Source organism: Plecotus auritus, assembly GCF_963455305.1.
Source record: "Plecotus auritus genome assembly, chromosome: 2".
Taxonomy (NCBI): domain Eukaryota; kingdom Metazoa; phylum Chordata; class Mammalia; order Chiroptera; family Vespertilionidae; genus Plecotus; species Plecotus auritus.
The window spans coordinates 183,033,394-183,050,799 of NC_137771.1; the positions used below are offsets into that span (position 1 = coordinate 183,033,394).

A 17,406-nucleotide genomic window follows, 5' to 3' on the forward strand; every position below is an offset into this window, starting at 1 on the left:
AAAATAGTACTATCCTTAGGAGTGTGGCGACAGTTACTGACCTGAATCATTGCTTCCTAGGAAGTAGACAAATGAGTAAGTAATATAATTGGGTGTTGTTGTTTTTAACAGTCTGACTTAGGGGATCAGGCTAGCTTTAATAACTATATTTTTTGCATAGCACTTCTAAACATGCAAAGCATTTTCACATACACTTCATCTAATTGTCACTCACCCAGTGGTGCAGGTATTACTAATACTATCCCCATTTTGCAGAAGAGGAAACTAAGGCTTCTAGACACAGAACTAACTCTTCCAACTCCATCTAAATGGTCTGTTTGTTAATCTTTTCTTTTTTTTGTCACTTTAGTATTTTTTTTAAATTGAATTTATTGGTTGATATTGGTTCATAAAAGCATACAGGTTTCAAGGGTACAACTCAACAGAACATCATCTGCACACTGCATCATGTACCATCGCCCAAAGCAAAGTCTCTTTCTGTCCCCACTTATCCCCTCTTTGCCCACCTCCCTTACCCCCACCTGCTTTTCCTCTGGTTATCACCACACTGTTGTCTGTGTCTATGTGATATACACTGAGTGGCCAGATTATTATGATCTCTGAATGCATAATAATCTGGCCACTCAGTGTATATACTAGAGGCCCAGTGCATGAAATCCGGGCATGGATAGGGCCCCTAGGCCTGGCCAGCGATCAGGGCCGATCTGTGGGGCAACCGGTGGGGCAATCAGGAGGTTCCCACTGGCACCTGCCTTGGCCAGCCTGGGGCCTGTGGTCTGGGGGCAGCTCCTGCATTAAGCGTCTTCCCCCTGATGATCAGTGCATGTCATAGCAACCGGTCATTCCACCTGTCATTCGGCCATTTGGTTGATTTGCATATTAGGCTTTTATTATATAGGATTTGTGTGTGTGTGTGTGTGTGTGTGTGTGTGTGTTTACTTAATCCCTTCACCTTCTTTCATCCAGCCCTCTAACCACCGTCCCCTATGACTAAACCTCAAGGCTTCTCCTTTTTTCCAAGCTTATCAGTTTTATTATGGGGATTTTCCCAGTTTGCCTTGTGGAGGGGTCCCACCTAGTTATGGGGAGGTACTTAAAAGTTGTTCAGTTGACAGAACTTACAGTATCAGAGTGAGAAAGGGCTGTGGAGACTGTTTTTAATCGCCTTATTTACCAATAAGAAGACTGAGGCCCACAGAGGGAGCTGACCTGTCTACATTCCCAGGGTTGGATTTACAACAAATGTCTATGCCAAAGCTGTGATGAGGAGCAGAGCTGACTTCCACAATCAAAGCAAAGGGAAGAATTAAGGTCAGGACTTGGCTAGTATCAATTCCCATCCTGGACTTGTTTGATAAAATGAAAGGATTCTATATGAAATATTAGGTGGAAGGCAGCTTGGAGATAATCTGGTGTAATCCTTTAGTTTTGTAGGTGACAAAAATGAGGCCCAGAAAGGCAAAATGAGCCCCTGATTAGGGACTTGAACCCAGGTCTCCTGGTCCCCAGTCACTGACCCCACCTGTGATCTCAGCTGTGCACCACACCATACACCCAGCTTGTGAGAGACAGTCCAACATAAAATTTCCAGACACAGGTACCTGACTCAAGCCTGGTTTTGCCTTGGCAATGGCAATCAGGCATCAGCTGTTGTCTTGGATGATGTGTTCCCAGAGCAACATGGCGAGTGTGAGCTGCCAACTTTGAAGTCTCAGGGAATGTAGTGTTGAGCCAGTTTAACATCCAGAAATGCCCTGTCTCTCAGAAACAAGGATGACTCATCAGAGTGCTTGAACTATGACTGGGAACAGCATTAGAGTGGCCGGGGGACGCGGGGGGGGGGGGGGGGTGGTGGTGGGGGCAGCGGGGGGAAGATGCTAAAAACCCATGCGCAGAAGCCTCTGGCTTTCCTCTCTCTGGCCCTTTGTTCACAACTCTCTTCTCCAATCCATAGCCAACACACACATCACTCAGAAGCCAAACCTCCCCCTCTCTGAAGCCTTCCTTGACTGTTCAAGCCCAGAGGAGGTCTTTTACATCTTGAGAATCTGCTCTATACAATTTGGCACTTGAATTATACTGTCTTTTATTGCTTCTTCTTACCTGGTTTGAGTGTTTCATGGCTGACACAGATTGCAAATGCTCTGAGGGGAGTAAATAAGCTTCTTCCTCTGTACCCTACGGCACATCTCGGAATGTCCCAAAGAGCAGAAGCATGCTCAGAATCACAGCTACTCCTGCCTTCAAGACTCTTTCCCATTTACCTTGTTTGCTCAATAAATGCTCAATAAATCCTCACTTGATTCAGCCTTTTCAAAGATAGAGTTCAGCAGCCAACACCTCTGTTAGCCCATGCCAAGCCTTTGCAAATTAGAGAAAAGGCCACCTTCCTCCAGGCAGACCTGGCTCTGCCGGCTGCAAGACTGGGCTAAGGGAGTATGGGATGGACTTCAGTCCCTCGGCTGGACACCCATGCAGTGAGCCACCTGTACCACCTGAGTGCTGGCTCCTCATGAGGGCACAGCAAACTTTTCCCCACCCCAAGATCCTCCAACCCCCATTCTGACCAGGAAGGTCTTACCTGGGAAAGCTGGCATCTCTGTTTTCCAGCCCTTCCCTGTCAAAACCAAACAAAAATGCACAGCTTCAATAGCTCCTCAATACTAAAGCCTGAAGTCCACACTGCTGGCAGGGCATTGGGAGCCCTCTATAATAATGTCCCAACCTTCCTTTCTTCCACTGATGGCCCAGAACTCACCATGAATTGTCCTCCTTCCATAATTTTGCTTTCCCTCAGCCTAGAGCAGGGGTGGGCAAACTTTTTGACTCCACGGCCACAATGGGTTCTTAAACTGGACCGGAGGGCCGGAACAAAAGCATGGATGGAGTGTTTGTGTGAACTAATATAAATTCAAAGTAAAGGAGTGGAGGGGAGAGCAAGAGAACCGGATAGAACAGCCGGATCCAGCCCGCGGGCCGTAGTTTGCCCAAGGCTGGCCTAGAGTGTCCTTGCTTGCTGATCTTTGTGTCAGGTCCCTACTCCCCTTTTCAAATCCCATCACAAATGTACCTCCTCCCTAATGTCTCAGTCATCATAACTTGGTCTTCCTGGAGCTTCTTCCCTGTCTTTACAAATGATTTCTTTCATAGGAGATTGGAGGACAGAGACTTCATAACTCCCCTTGTCCCCTCAGCAAACTATTTTTTGCAAGTATTCCTGTTCTCCAAATCCTTGCTTGGCAGTCTTGTTCTGGGAGTTTCTCTCTCATTACTCTTCAATATGTTCCCAGCCAAGTCAAGTGTCCACACTCTATCTCTGTGTGTCTTCTCTATTCCTCCAATTCAACTTCCCTCCTGTTTTAATAGGCAGAACAGCTCAATGTTACCCCAACCCCTACCTGCAAGCATGCATCTCCAAATGCATCAAAATGCTCAGCTAAATATAGGCTCTCCCTCCCTTTCTCCTTCTTTAGAAGGAGTCAAAATTAGACAGGGCAAGAACATTTTTCTTGTGACATGTGAGTGTTTTCCTCCACAGAGAATGTAAGTTTAGAAAACAAGGATTGTCTGTTTCACATCTACCCAACCAGCACAATGAAAATACATCAATTAAGGCTGTGACCAGCTTTCTCCTCTACCAGGGACAGAGGCTGTTCTAAGCCCTTTCTGTCTCTCTGTTCCTCTTTCTTCCCAAGTAAGGCCCAGGACTACAGTCAGGGAAAGTGAAGACATAGTTGGAGCTTAATAGGTAGCTGTGAAATGAAGAAGTCAGTGAGTGAAAGGGAACCAAGGAAAGATAGAAGAGCTTTGAGAGCCCCCTCACCAGGATTATTTCAGTCTAGCTACAGGGAGCTTTGAGCACTAACCCAGGGTAACAGAATGAGATGTGAATAGTGGATGGTAGCATGAAGTGTGAACACAGGGTTCTAGTGCTGGCTCTGCCTCCATTGCCATTTGGAACCTTGGGGAAATCTCTGAGCCCCAACTCCTCATCTGTCCCATTAGTCTGCCTGCAAATGACCCAATATAGATACCCATCATCAGGGTCCTTGGGGCCATTTGACATTCATGTTTGAGGCTTCTTCCCCAAATGTCCAGACACCCAAGGCCCCTTGGCGCCTCTGCATCTGCAGAAAGCTTTTCTTGGCTGTAGTCCTGACTCCGGGACCTTCACTGCCTGCTGGTGGAAAAGAATTCTCAGCTGTGGAAACTGGTAAACTACATATTTTACAGATGAAAGTCCAAATTCCTGATGACTCTAAATGTGGTGTGCAATGGACAGAAGTCATCCCACTGGTGTGACTTCCTGCTAGTGTCACCACCACCACTACTGCCCCATGTGGACATGCACGTCCTGGAAAGACAAGAAGCAACAAGTCACTGGCGCCTTGGCCAACGATGGCCTTCATCCCTTACCCCTCACCCCAGTGCCTGTTCTGTGCTTGTCTACATTTTAAAAATAAGATGTGGTCTATTTGCTGTGCCAGAAAACAGTTCAAGGTCATCTAACAGCAAAGAAAAAAAAAAAAAACAAGCCCCAGTCTCTGAGATCTGATCTGGCCTTTAGTCTCCACAATATCTGAGGAGGGGGTACTCTTTTCATATTGATCAACCATCAATCCCTTGCCACCAAGGTCAGAGATGTTAGACATTTGGAGGCTAAAGACACGCAGTTCCTAAGAAGCAGCGAGAACTTGTTGATTTTCTTTTTACTCTGATTGGGCCGAGATATTAAGGCAGCCTAGACCTGGTTGAGATGTGGAAATGCCCAGTGGGTATTTTACTTGTCAACCAGTTTTCCACCGTTCCCCAAATCAGTGGGCCTCTGGCACCCTGCGGAACCCCACTGCTGCATCCTCTCCCAACCCCTAAGCTTCTAACTCCTCCTCCCAAACTGAAGCCCTACCAAGGAGAAGTGCCCAAATCATGCCTGGCCCAAGTTGCGCCAAAGGCACACAGGCATTCATATATTTGCATGAGCGCGCGTGTGTTTGGCATGTGTGTGTATATGTGTATACACGCGCGCGCACACGCGGGAGTGTGGCAGGGGCGGGCTCTGGGCCCGGGGGCAGGGCTCAGTGCTGAGAGTGGCAGCAGGACTTACCAAGCCGCTAGGGGCAGGGCGCCGCAGTGCCGTACTAGCGGGCAGCCGCTGAGGACTGCTGCGGGGCCGCGGATAACGGAGCAGGCAGACGACCCAGGCATCGTCTAACCCCAGCAGGGCCGCCGGAGCTCTGAGGCGCCCTCTCTGGCTGCCATCCCCTCCCCGAGCTGGCTGCGCGGGCGGGAAGACGGTCAGACGCCGGTTTCGGTCCCCTCTCTGTCTTTTGGTTCCTCTTTCCTCCCAAGTAAGGGAATAAGCCCTGAGGAAGGAGCGCTCCAGGAAACCGCGCAACCAAGTGTTGCCTGGTGAGAGGTAAGACAGTAGCTGGCGCAGCGGAGGCGGGCTCGGGCTCGGGCTCGGGCTGGGGGACGTGGGCCGCAGCAACTTGGAAAAGGAGGGCAAAGCCGGAGTCGATCCCGTGGCCAGGGGAAGGACCTGCAGCCAAGGGCACTGCGCCCACCCTGAGGGTGCCACCTGCTTCAAAGTGCCTGCAGAAGGAGATCCCCCGCTGGAAGGGTGAAGGCGCCGGGAGCGGCACGGGGCAGGGCATCGGCTCCCTCCTGGGTTGGGAGGACCTTCCAAACCTCAAAGGTGTGCGGGCGGGAAGCGGTCTTGCTCCAGGCAGTTTGCTGAAGCAACTGGTCAGATGTCTCCCCTTCTACACTTACCTTGCTCTTTGGTGTCCAGTTCGCGCTCCAAGGTGCTCAAGGGCGGCTAGGGGCTGGGAACACCTTTCCTAACGTTTGACCGTTTGACCGCCGAAGCTGTGGCGGTCCCACGGGTTTTCAGGACTTGGGCACTCCGCAAAGCTCCTGGGCCAGGGGAGCTCAAAGGGAAGCTGAAGAGAACACGGATACCTTGACAAATATGAGCTTGGGAAGGGGAGAAGGGTCAGGGAGAGCATGTAAAGCTGACCTGTTTAGTCTCCGGGTCACAAGATGTGTGTGTTGGGGGGGGGGGTGTTTTTGTGTGTGTCTTGGGGGGCGCACATCTAGTATCACCTGCGGGCTTTCGAAAACTCCACCAGGCCACCTGCAGATTCTGATATTTTCTTCCTCTGGAGGAGTGGATTAGAATTTGGGGAGGGGGCCTGTGGAGTTGGAAAAGCCCTACAGGTGATTCTGATGCACCGCCTCCATCCCCGCCATAATTGCAGTGGAAAGCAGGGGACCAGAAGGGGAGGAAGCACCCAGATGCGAGCCATCCAGCTGCAGAACTCAAAGTGGTGGACAAGACCCCTCCCCGCCTCCCTCCACCCGGGAGGCCGGAGGGTCTGCCGCAGCAGCGCGCGGGGTTTTGTGGTTGCGCCGCAGTGATGCGCGGGAGAACTGCGAACCGGTGGGTGCACTCCTTGCAGGCGCCACGCGGTTGTTTCCTCTGGCTTCATTAGCATACGATGACCTCCCTGTCCGGAAGATGGCCTTGTTATTCTTTTATTTTGGGTGCTTGGGGGAATGCACCTTGGCTCTGGAGGTGCGGACCAGGGGAGTCACTGATGAGGGGCAGCGGTCAGGACACAGGGCCGGGACTTCCCCTTTGGTTCCAGTCCTGGGAATGTCATCCTATTTCGGTGCCTGGGATTCTCTGCCTAAAACACAGCCTGCAGAGACTCGTTGTCAATGAAGGGCATTAGATCTTAGGTGGCAAATGTTATTACTGTTTGGTCACACACACATACACACACGCACATGCACACACCTTTGTGCTTTATGACCCTCTCATTCCAGGGATACGTCCTAACATGGGGAGGGACTTAACCATTTGTGGTGTTAGAAAGGCTGTACTTGCCAAAGATTCCGTCCTAATATAAATTATACTCATTAAATAAAGCAGCTGCAACTAAGCTAACTTTCCTGTTGTTCCCATTGTACCCCCATCTAAATATTTTCTTTGCCAATCATGCCTAAAGTTTGTGTATAGTGCTGTAGGCATTATTAGAGGTATTTTTATGGGAGGGGTTTGGGGTAGCGAGCCAGTAGATGAATCTTTGCCACCTTACAATTTTATGTCAGTGTTTAGTTCAGATCAACCAAGAAGTGGGGGAAAATGATAAACATCAGAACGTCTTGGAATCTAGACTCTCAGAAATAGGAGAAACTGCTAAGGACATCTGTTCCTTGCCCCTACCCAAACTCTCCTCAGAGCACCTTCAACAAGTGTCAGAGGATCCCGCCAACCCTGTACTCCCAGAGGTTGGGGCTGTGCACTGTGTGATCTGTCAGGGGAGGAAGCCATAAAGCAACTCTACCCTCCGCTGATCTCTGGGGGAGAAGGATGGCTCCTCCTTTGAATGGGGAAGGGGAAGAGAGAAGTGCCTTTTGTTGTGGGAAAACTCTTTAAAATATATATATTACTATTGAATTACATCATTATGAGAAACTCTTTCAGTATAAAAGTAATTTATGTCCATCGAATGCAGGAAATTTGGAAAGCTGAAAACTGTTCAAAGAACCAAACAAAACACCTACAATTCGATCACCCAAGTTCCACACTGTCACTATATTGGCGTATTTTCTTTCCATCTATTTTTATTCCTTGAAATCTTACAATCCATAGACAGACAACATTTATTGGGTGCTTAACATGTACTTTGCAGGTATTAACTATTTTATATTCACGGTGTCATTTAATCCTCAGAAGTCTTTATAAGGCAAGCATTTATGTATTATCAACCCCACAGAGTTCAGGTGACTTGCCCAAATTACACAGCTAAAATGTGGCAAAGCTAAGATTCAAACCCAGGCTGTCTGACTCCTAGGTGGTTGCTTAGCCTCTGTAGCTAATGCTTCTCTGCCTTTTTTCCTAATTAGTGTTGTAGCAAAAAGTCTTTCATGAACATCAGCTTCATGACTGCATAGTATTACGCTGTTAGTCATTTAAGTTGTTTCCTGCCTTTAGCAACTACAAGTAACTGTACAACATCCCCAGGGCAAAGTCTGCTGCACACATTTCCAAATACTTCCTTTGAATAGAATTCCCAGAAGTAGAATCACTGGGCCAAATGGTATGAATGTTTTAAGGCCCCTGGTATATATGACAAGCTGCTTTTCGGAAAGGCTACAGAAATTTACACTTCCATCCAGAAGAGGCAACTCTGCCACAGTCAAAGCAGATAACCTCTAGGCCCTAGGAACTCACATAGACCAGGCCCTCACACAACCAAGCCAGACCACACAAGCATCTCCCTGGTCTCATGGGAGAAGGAATCACAGTAATCCTGCTTTACACGCACAAGTATGAGTATGGAACCGACACAATATGAAGCTGTACCTGTTTTTATGTGAACATGTGCCAGTTGCAGAATTCTCTGGCTAGAGTCACATATTAACTTGGAACTATTGTGTAAAATACATATATGAGCTTAAGATCCCCCTTCTCTACACAAGTAATTAGAACAGCCCTCACTCCTATGAATGTGCATCACTACCAGCCACATTCAGCCAGCCCAACCAATCCGTAACAGCTTCTTCACAGACTGGCCATATTCACAGAGCTGTTTGTTTCCTCTAAGTATCCAAATTCCACAACCAAACCACAGTGTGAGTGGATATCACTTTATGGTGTAACAGAGTTCACCACCGCTCACCTCCCAAAAGCACTCATGTTTAGTGACTACGAATAAAACTAAAAAATAAGGTTATACACATGATTTAAAAAAATGTTCTCAGGTGAAGAAAATGTGGCCACAGGAGAGAAACTGAATTAAGCAATACAATAAGACACAAAGGGGAAATTTTCAAAGAAAACAAATTGGCCCTAGCAATGAGTTCTCTCTGGTTTGCTTCATAGCCACCTCTGCCACCAGCAGTGGGATTAGTGGCCCTGGAATATAATCTGTTGCTGTAAAAGGAATAAATGTCAATTGAGCCCCCACTATGAAATTTACTTATTCAAAACCACTCAGGTCTTAAAATGTCCCTCTGAGAATCCTTTCCGGACTGCTCATCTGGGTTAGAGACCTCTCTGTGCCCCACCTGTAGCACCTGTGCACACACTTACCTCCTTATGGTAAAAATGGGTTATCTGCATATCCCCCACTCAACTGTGATCTCCCGGAAGGTACAGCTGGCACTGTACCCCTAGCACCTGAGAATTAAATGTGATGAATGGGCACATAAGAGAATCTTCCAACTACTATACTGGTGCTTTATAAACACTGCTCTTCTGATACATCTTCATTCTGCTCAGACTGCTCAGTCTCAGAAATGTACCTGAAAGGTGTCTAGAGCTGTGCTGTCTATTTTCACATGGGACTATTACCATTTTCACTTAATTCATTAAAATTAGATGAAATTTAAAATTCTATTCCATAGTCACATTTCTAGTGCTCAAATGCCACTTATGGCTGCTGGCTACCATATTGGAGAATATAAATGTGGAACATTCCAATTATTGCAGAAAGTTCCACTGGACAGTGCTGGTTAGATTGTAAGGTTGGTGCAGGCAGGGAGTGTGAACCTTTTCCCCTGCAACCAGCACAGTGCCTGGCCAGCAGAGGAGGAGGGGGAGAAAGAGAGAGGAGGGATGGTGGTAGTAAATGTAGTAACATTACCTATACCATTAACTGAGCACCTACTTCGTGCCCCAGACTGTGCTATATTTTGTATATATATTATCTCACTTAATATTCATATCACACAGAACCTGATATTAACCCTACTTCACAAACAAGGAAAGTGAGTCTCAGAAAGTTTGGTCACAAAGCTAGCAGGAAAGGCTAAGTTTTAACTCAGGCCCCTATGATTTCCCAAGGGAAATTATTGGTATAATTTGCAAATATCAATGGCATTTCAAGAGTGTAAAATTTTGCTTGATGGGTAAGGTAGGGAGAAAGGAACCCACCTTTACTGTAGCCTAACCAGAGGCCCAAAACCTCCTTAAGAGAATAGGCCAGCCAACCACCACCCTCCGTGTTTCTACCCAGCGAGGCCTGTCATCACCTCCAGGGAGAAATACTTGCTTGGTCAGGATCTCACAGCCAGTTAATAGCATAATCTGGCTCCCCACTCCCCGGTCAGTGCCCTTTCCAGACTCCATCCTGCCTCATAGGCCATTGGGTCCAGTGTCCTCACTATCATTATCACTCTTCCTCCAGTTTTCTCTAATTTCTTCATTCTTAATGAATAAAACACAAAATGTCAAGGGAGGCCTAATCAGCACCAAGTAGAGTAAGATGATAACTTCTTTTATTTTACATTTTATATTTCTGTTGAAACTCTGTAAGGTTGAAGTAGGAATCTATACCAGTAATACCTATTAAGTTCAGTATCAACTGAAAAAAAAAAAAAATCCCAACTGCCGGGATCTTTTCTGCATCTACAAGGGTTCAGGAATCTGGAAAAGGGGCTGTGCATAAATGAATGAAGAGGCTAGAGAAGAAATATGAATTTGGAAGCATTTTGGGGTGCCAGACAGAAACTTAGTTCTAGTGACTAAGCTCCCTGAATCTCCGGACCTAGGGCTTTTTATTCACACATTTTACCCTTTAGCAAAGCAGATATACATATCAAAGGTAAGGTTTGGTAAACCATAAAAGATTATCAGTTTGGGGGAACTGCCCTCAGCTGTTCAGCAGCAGGTAATAACATGCAGATTTTCAGCCCTGCTGAAGCCCCAAGTTCCATCAACCTTTTGGTGAACTTCTTGCCTTTATGACCTGCTGGAATTAGCCTCCATCACCCAACTCTCTTTTCAACTTGCACTTGAACTGTGTCGCCTGCCCACCCACACTCCATGCTTGTACAGATGCTACCTGGGACCCAGATACAGAACCCTTGCATTTATTCCTAATTTTATCTTGTTTGATTCAGTCTATCTTGCCAGCTTGCCCAGATATTTCTGGCTTTGATTCTGTTAGTTACTTACCCTCTGGTTGACTTCCTGCCACCCCCAAATCTGATAAGTGTGACCTCTTCAACTAAGTCATCGATAAAAATTATGAACTTTACAGGAGTCTGGGACATTCCACTCTATGCTCCTGAAAGTTAGATATTAATTCAATAAATAAACATTAGTCTTTTAGAAAATTTATTCCACTTCTTATACTATCACTTGGCCCATATTTATTCATCTTTTTCAAAAGATTATCAGGGTAATCTTATCAAAGGTCTTAATAAAGTTCAGCTACCCTTTATCACTGGTATTTCCCTGATCTGCTTGCTTGATATCATTTTCAAATAAGCAATTTTGTTAGTCTGACATAAACTACTTTCATGACTTTAGTCCTAAAGGTTCACTTCACATCCTACTCCAGAATGTTTCCTGGAATTAATATCAATCCTACAAGTTAAGAAATGTTTAATTTTCCCATTAAAAAAATAGAACTGTGTTTGCCATGAAAATGATGGTGATAGTGGTAGTGATGATAGTGGTGGTTGTGGTAGTTGGTGATGGTGATGGTGGGGATGGTGGAGGTAATATGGGGGTGATGATAGTAGTGGTGATAGTGTAGTGGTAACAGTGATAATGGATATGGTGGGGGGTGGTTGGTGGTGATGGTGGTGGTGGTAGTGATGGAAGTTATTGGAGGTGACGGTGATGGTTGGTGGTGGTTGTAGTGATGGTAATGGGATAGTGGTGGTGGTAGGGGTGGTAATGGTATTGGTGGTTTCCTTACTCTATGATTCTGAAAAGATTATAGAGAGTGGTCTAGTGATCTCAGTTGCATGTTGTCTTAGCATCCTGGAATATTATTCAATTAGTCCAAAAGACTTGTATTAATTTGAGGTGGACTTAAGTGTCTCTGGCATCATTAATAATGAGACGAGGGAAGGAGTCGAGACAGCATCTGGTCCCAGGCATTCCTCTTCAAATTTGGGACTCCTCCAGCCAAAGGGTAAGTGCCCCGCCTGGGGTGACATGGCCTGGACAGGAACCCAGGTTTCCCACTCTTCCCCAGGGCTTTCCTCAGGGCATAACTTGTTTTCATCTTTGTTTTGGAAGTTTAAGGCTTTGTTTTCTGAAGAAGTGTTCATTTTTTTTCTCTTGGAGTAATCCTCTGAAGTCATTGATATCTCAGTGAAAATTAAAGATTCTTTCCTGATCATGATTTAAAAGGAGAAAGGAGGAAAGAGCTCACTTTTCAAGTGGGAAATGGAGGCCCATCCATGGTAGGAGAGGGGTACTGAGAGAAAAGGTTCAAGTAAGAAAATACTTTTTAAATAATTAAAATCGCAATAATAATAACCACCTTTTACATGTGCACCACACTTAGAAGATAACAATGTATTCAGATCCATGATTTCTCCAGATTCCAATCATAGGTGTGAGGCAAGCAGCATGGATGTCACCAGCCTCATTTCACTAGTGTGATTTTACCAAAGCAATGGCTATGACCTAGAAGAGTCTACTGTGGCAAGAAAAAGGATGAAAGATAAAACTCAATGGCCACACAGCAGCTGACAAACACGACTTGCTTGCTCAGTTAATCATTTGGGCCCATCATTCCTTTCTGTGTGGTCTGCATAGACTGCTTTATTCTCACTTAAGGCATAAACAGTCTCATCTAAACAGGAACTAAGTTTTCACTTTCCTGATGACTGATCTGCTGTGAAAGTTCCAAGCGGCCATAGGTCAGCAAGGCCACTTTGACCCTTAAATGCTGAAATGCTTGAAATGTTTAGCTAAAATGTTTTCATTCCTTGCTGCATTTCCCTACCTCTCTGCTCTGGGACAGAAACCTGCAGCACTTTACCAGCTGCCTCAGCGCCCTTCCTCTCAGTTCAAGTGAAAGAGCTAATAAAGTTCTCTTGATCTCCCAGAAGGCCAGAGTGTTCCTTCTAGTATCTTTGAGCGCCACACAAAATGGGTGCTCTCATCCAGTTCCCCACATTCCCCATCCAAGGTTTCATCAACAAAATGTTCATGATCTCCAGAACCTGACCCCAGGACACCCACTGGTAGAAGTCGGTCTCCTCCCTTTTCTCATGCCAGGATTTCCAGCAGACTTTGGCTGATCACAAAGTGATTTTTCCCGACAATTAACAAGCCAGTAGCCAAATTTTTCTATATCCGAGGAAGTCCCCACTGTTCTTAATTTTTTAAGCTAATTCTTTTTTTAAAATAGTTTACTGATTTTTAGAGAGACAAGAAGGGATAGGGAGAGAGAGAAACATTGAGAGCGCAACATCGATCAACTGCCTCCTATATGCTTCCTACCAGGGATAAAGCCTGCAACCCAGGCATGTGCCCTTGACTGGGAATTGAACTGGCAACCTTCTGGTGCACAGATGATGCCCAAACAAGCGAGCAACACTGGCCAGGGCATGTTTCTAATTCTTAAATCATGCAAATCATGGCAAATGCACTCCTGAGGAGATTCACCCAATCATTTGACCAACACTAAGCCAGCAAATATACACGGTGGGGCAAAAGTAGGTTTATAGTTGTGAGTATACAAAACACAGTTTATTCTTATATTATTATTTATTAATTGTATTATTGTCCATATGAACAACTGTAAACCTACTTTTGCCTACCCAGTATATCGAGCACTCCCTCTGTACCAGGCATAGGACCAAGTCTGGGGATTGGACCAACTGGGTTTCCAGGAGCTGGGTGGAACAGAGTCAGAAACAGACATCATGTAGCATTATCTCTAGATGAGAGTCAGAGGAAGATCATCTCCCAGCTTAGGAAGGTATTGGACCAAGGAGATCAGGTAATACTCTCTGGATAAGTAGACGAGCTTAAGCTGAAATTTAAAGGATGAATAGAAGTTAAATGAAGAAGTGAGTGTGCGTAATGCATTCTAGGTAGAGGGAACAGTGTACAAGACAGTCCTTGTCTATAGTTTATTGTTACTGGAGCAAAAACTGTGAGTTGAGAAATGTTGGTAGATGAGTCTGGAAACGTGGACAGGAAGGTCTTGTCTATCAAATTAAAGAGTGTGGATCTTTTCTCATAGACAATGCGGTGAGGGGAGGGGTGTCACTGAGAAATTAAGTAGAAACTGACATGGTCAGGTTTTAATTAGGGCAAGTCCTCTAGCTGCAGCATTGGGAGCGGAGAAAGGAGCCCACTGTGGGGAGCGGGGTGGGGGGGGTTGCTGTCAGAATTTAAGTAATATGAATGCTGAACAAGGTAGTTCAGATGGAGGGAGGCATAGAGTCAGGAAAGAACTGGTTATTAAATAGGTGTGACGATAATGAGGGAGACAGAAAAACTAATGGTAACTCCCAGGCTTCTACCTTGTGTGCTTAGGACAGTAGTCCCATCGACTATGAGAACAAATGAGCAGAGGTGAGAGTAGGGTTAGATAATGATTCAGTTCAAGGCATGTTGTATTTGAGGTGTCAGTGAGAGGTCCAGATGGAGATGCGCTTGATAGATGAGCTATGTGGCTAGATACTGAGATTAGGGAGTCATCAGTGTAAGTGATAGATGAAACCACCAGAGCCAATGAGCTCATGGGAAAGTCAGTTTCCATTTATCTTGATACATGTATTGCCAGCATCTGAAAGATCCATGTCAAGGAGATCCATGCTTCTTTAATAATGAGAGGAAACTTCTCACAATTTGAGAGTCTGGGTTTGGCAGGTGAATTGTGGCAGTAGCCACTTGCTGACTCAGCTAGGCCAATGCCCACATCTGCCAGGTGAACAGTCAGGCATGGCGCTTGTTACAGAAACAATTGTATTCCTCTTCCACATTTGAGCTTCACAAATTTGTAAATATGGGGTTTTTTTTTAATAGAACAGTGGTCCTCAACTCTGGTTAAATATTAAAATAACCTAGGAATTTTGCAAAAATAGCAATCATGGATCTCACTCAGGGAGATACTGATTTAATTGGTCTGGGTTGGGGCCTGGGCCTTAGTTTTTTAAGGGTCCCCAAGTGACAATGTTCAGCTGAGTTAAGAAACATTACTAAACAAGACATTTCCTCACTGCTTCTTCAAATTACAGGGTTTTTTATTCCTTACCTTCTCTGGCAAATCTCCTATGAGTGCATTACAGTTTCTCTAAAAACCACTTTAAAACATCAGAACCTACTCTGGACTCTGCACAACAGCCCTGGTTTTGCCTGCACATTATTGCTGTCTTTGCATTGTATGCATATTTTTCCCTCATGCCTTCAAGGAGAACCTTTGGAAAAAGAATCATGGGAAACCTTGTCAAATATACTGACTTACAACTGCAATCTACCACATTTCTCTGAGTTACATAACTTATAGACCTGTCAAAAAGATGCTATGACTTCTGAGTGAACCTTGGTTAGTCCTAAGGGTTCATTGCTTTCTTTTCTAAGTGCTCACAAAGCGCACTTAAACCAGTTCTTGAATTTTCATTTACATTAGAATTGCCTGGAAATTTCCCTCAGAGATTCTGGTTTGAGGGGTAGGGTGGGGTCCACAACCAGCATTTTAAACCAGCACCCAGAGTAATTCTGGTTCAGGTGCACCACCTTTGAGAAATATGGCCTTAAAAATGGGAAATGAAGAATACACATTTAACTTATACCCACTCCCCTAATGTTTTTTGAAATAACCAACTTGATATATAAAATATTTTAGTATATTTATTACAGTACTGGCAACCAGAAAGGATACCATATAATCCACTTGTTAGAAATTTTGACATTCCATGATAAAGAGTGTACCCAAGAATGAATTGAGGGAAAGCCCAGCCAATCCATAAGTCATAAAAGTTTATGGAAAAGTTGTCCTAGAGATGAAAAGGAAGGGACTCCTAAAAGAATTTCACTAGCATCTCTAAGTTATAATGTCAGGGGCTGCAAATAATGGGAGAAAATATTTGCAAATCACATATGTGAAAGAAGGTTTATATTAAGAATATATAGAGAGTATATAGAGAACTCCTAAAACACAACAGCAATCCGATTCAAAATGGGCAAGAGATTTGAAAGGTGTTTCTCCAAAGAAGACACACCAATGGTCAATAATCATATGAGAAGATGCTCAACATCACTAATTATTAGGAAAATGCAAACCAAAACCACAATGATATACTACTTCACAGCCATTAAGATAGCTATGATTAAAAAATATTGATGAGCATGTGGAGAAATTGAGCACTGTTGGTGGGATTGTGAATAGTGCAACTGCTCTAGAAACAGTATGGCGATTCATCAAAAAATTAAAATTAAAAATAGAACTACCATATGATCCAGCAATTCCACTTCTGGATATATACCCAAAAGAATTGAAAATAAGGACATGAAGAGATATTTGCACATCCATGTTTGTAGCAGCATTATTCACAATAGCCAAAAAGTGGAAGAAATCAAAGTGTCCAATGATGAATAAATAGATAAATAAAATGTGGTATATGTACATAATGGAATAATATTCAGCCTTAGAAAGGAATAAAATTCTGACACATGCTACTACATGGATGAACCTTGAAGACGTTATGCTAAGTGAAATAAGCCAGTCACAGAAAGACAAATCCTATATGATTCCACTCATGTGGGGTATTTAGAATAGTCAAATTCATAGAGACAGTAAATAGAATGGTAGTTGTCAAGGACTGGTGGGAGGGGAGAATGGGTTGTTATCATTAGTAGTACAGAGTTTTAATTTTTCAAGATGAAAAAAGTTTCTTGGATGGATGGAGTGGTGGTGGTTGCAAAGCAACATAAATGTACTTAATGCCATTAAAATAGACTTTAAAATGGTAAATTTTATAATATAAAATTAACACAAATTTCAAAATGTATAAGAAAATTGGCAAAACACAATCATGAAGGGAAACAACATATTTTTATCAATCTTCAACATATTAAGTGAATAAACAAATGAGTGTATCAAGAATTTTAAGGATATAAGGAACCTGATGCAATGAACATATAGTTGACTTCACATTCAAGTTATATATATATATATGTAGGTGATGGGAAACACTTCTCAATCACATTAGTGCCTTCTCAGACATTTCTCAGACATGCCTTTGACCAGTATACACACTGGGCCACGAGACTCACTCTCAGTAAACCTATGGTGGAAGTTTATGAGAACAGTCTTTAGCAATTCTAAAGAAAGATACATCTAAGAATGTAAAAATAATGTCTCCCTATAAAATAGACACTATAAAAAAAGGAAAAACTTAAAAATAAATCTCCAAGTTATATTACAGAGATTTAAGAACACATAATGGAAACTTTCAAAAGGGAGAAGTCTGAGATTAGGAAATGTTGCCTTGTTTAAAGTGAAAAAATATAGTGTTGAATTAAAATCGTAATGGGAGCATGAACATTAATTAGAACAATGCAGAAAACTATAGATGAATGTAAATTCTTACAGTACTGATAGACACATAAAGAAATGAAATAATGAGAGAGAA

General features: G+C 44.0%; 1 protein-coding gene across 11 annotated transcripts in view; it reads left to right on the forward strand.

Moving 5' to 3' along the window:
* The first annotated feature begins 5,070 nt into the window (after nucleotides 1-5,070).
* DGKG (diacylglycerol kinase gamma) overlaps nucleotides 5,071-17,406 on the forward strand; it is a 206,378-nt gene continuing 194,042 nt past the window's right edge. For 7 of the 11 annotated variants that reach the window (XM_080655804.1, XM_080655809.1, XM_080655807.1 and 4 more), the window contains exon 1: nucleotides 5,071-5,416. The gene's annotated coding sequence lies outside the window, so the exon portion shown is untranslated. The remainder of the gene's footprint in view (nucleotides 5,417-17,406) is intronic. The other 4 variants (XM_080655808.1, XM_080655805.1, XM_080655806.1 and 1 more) reach the window with 2 other exon arrangements.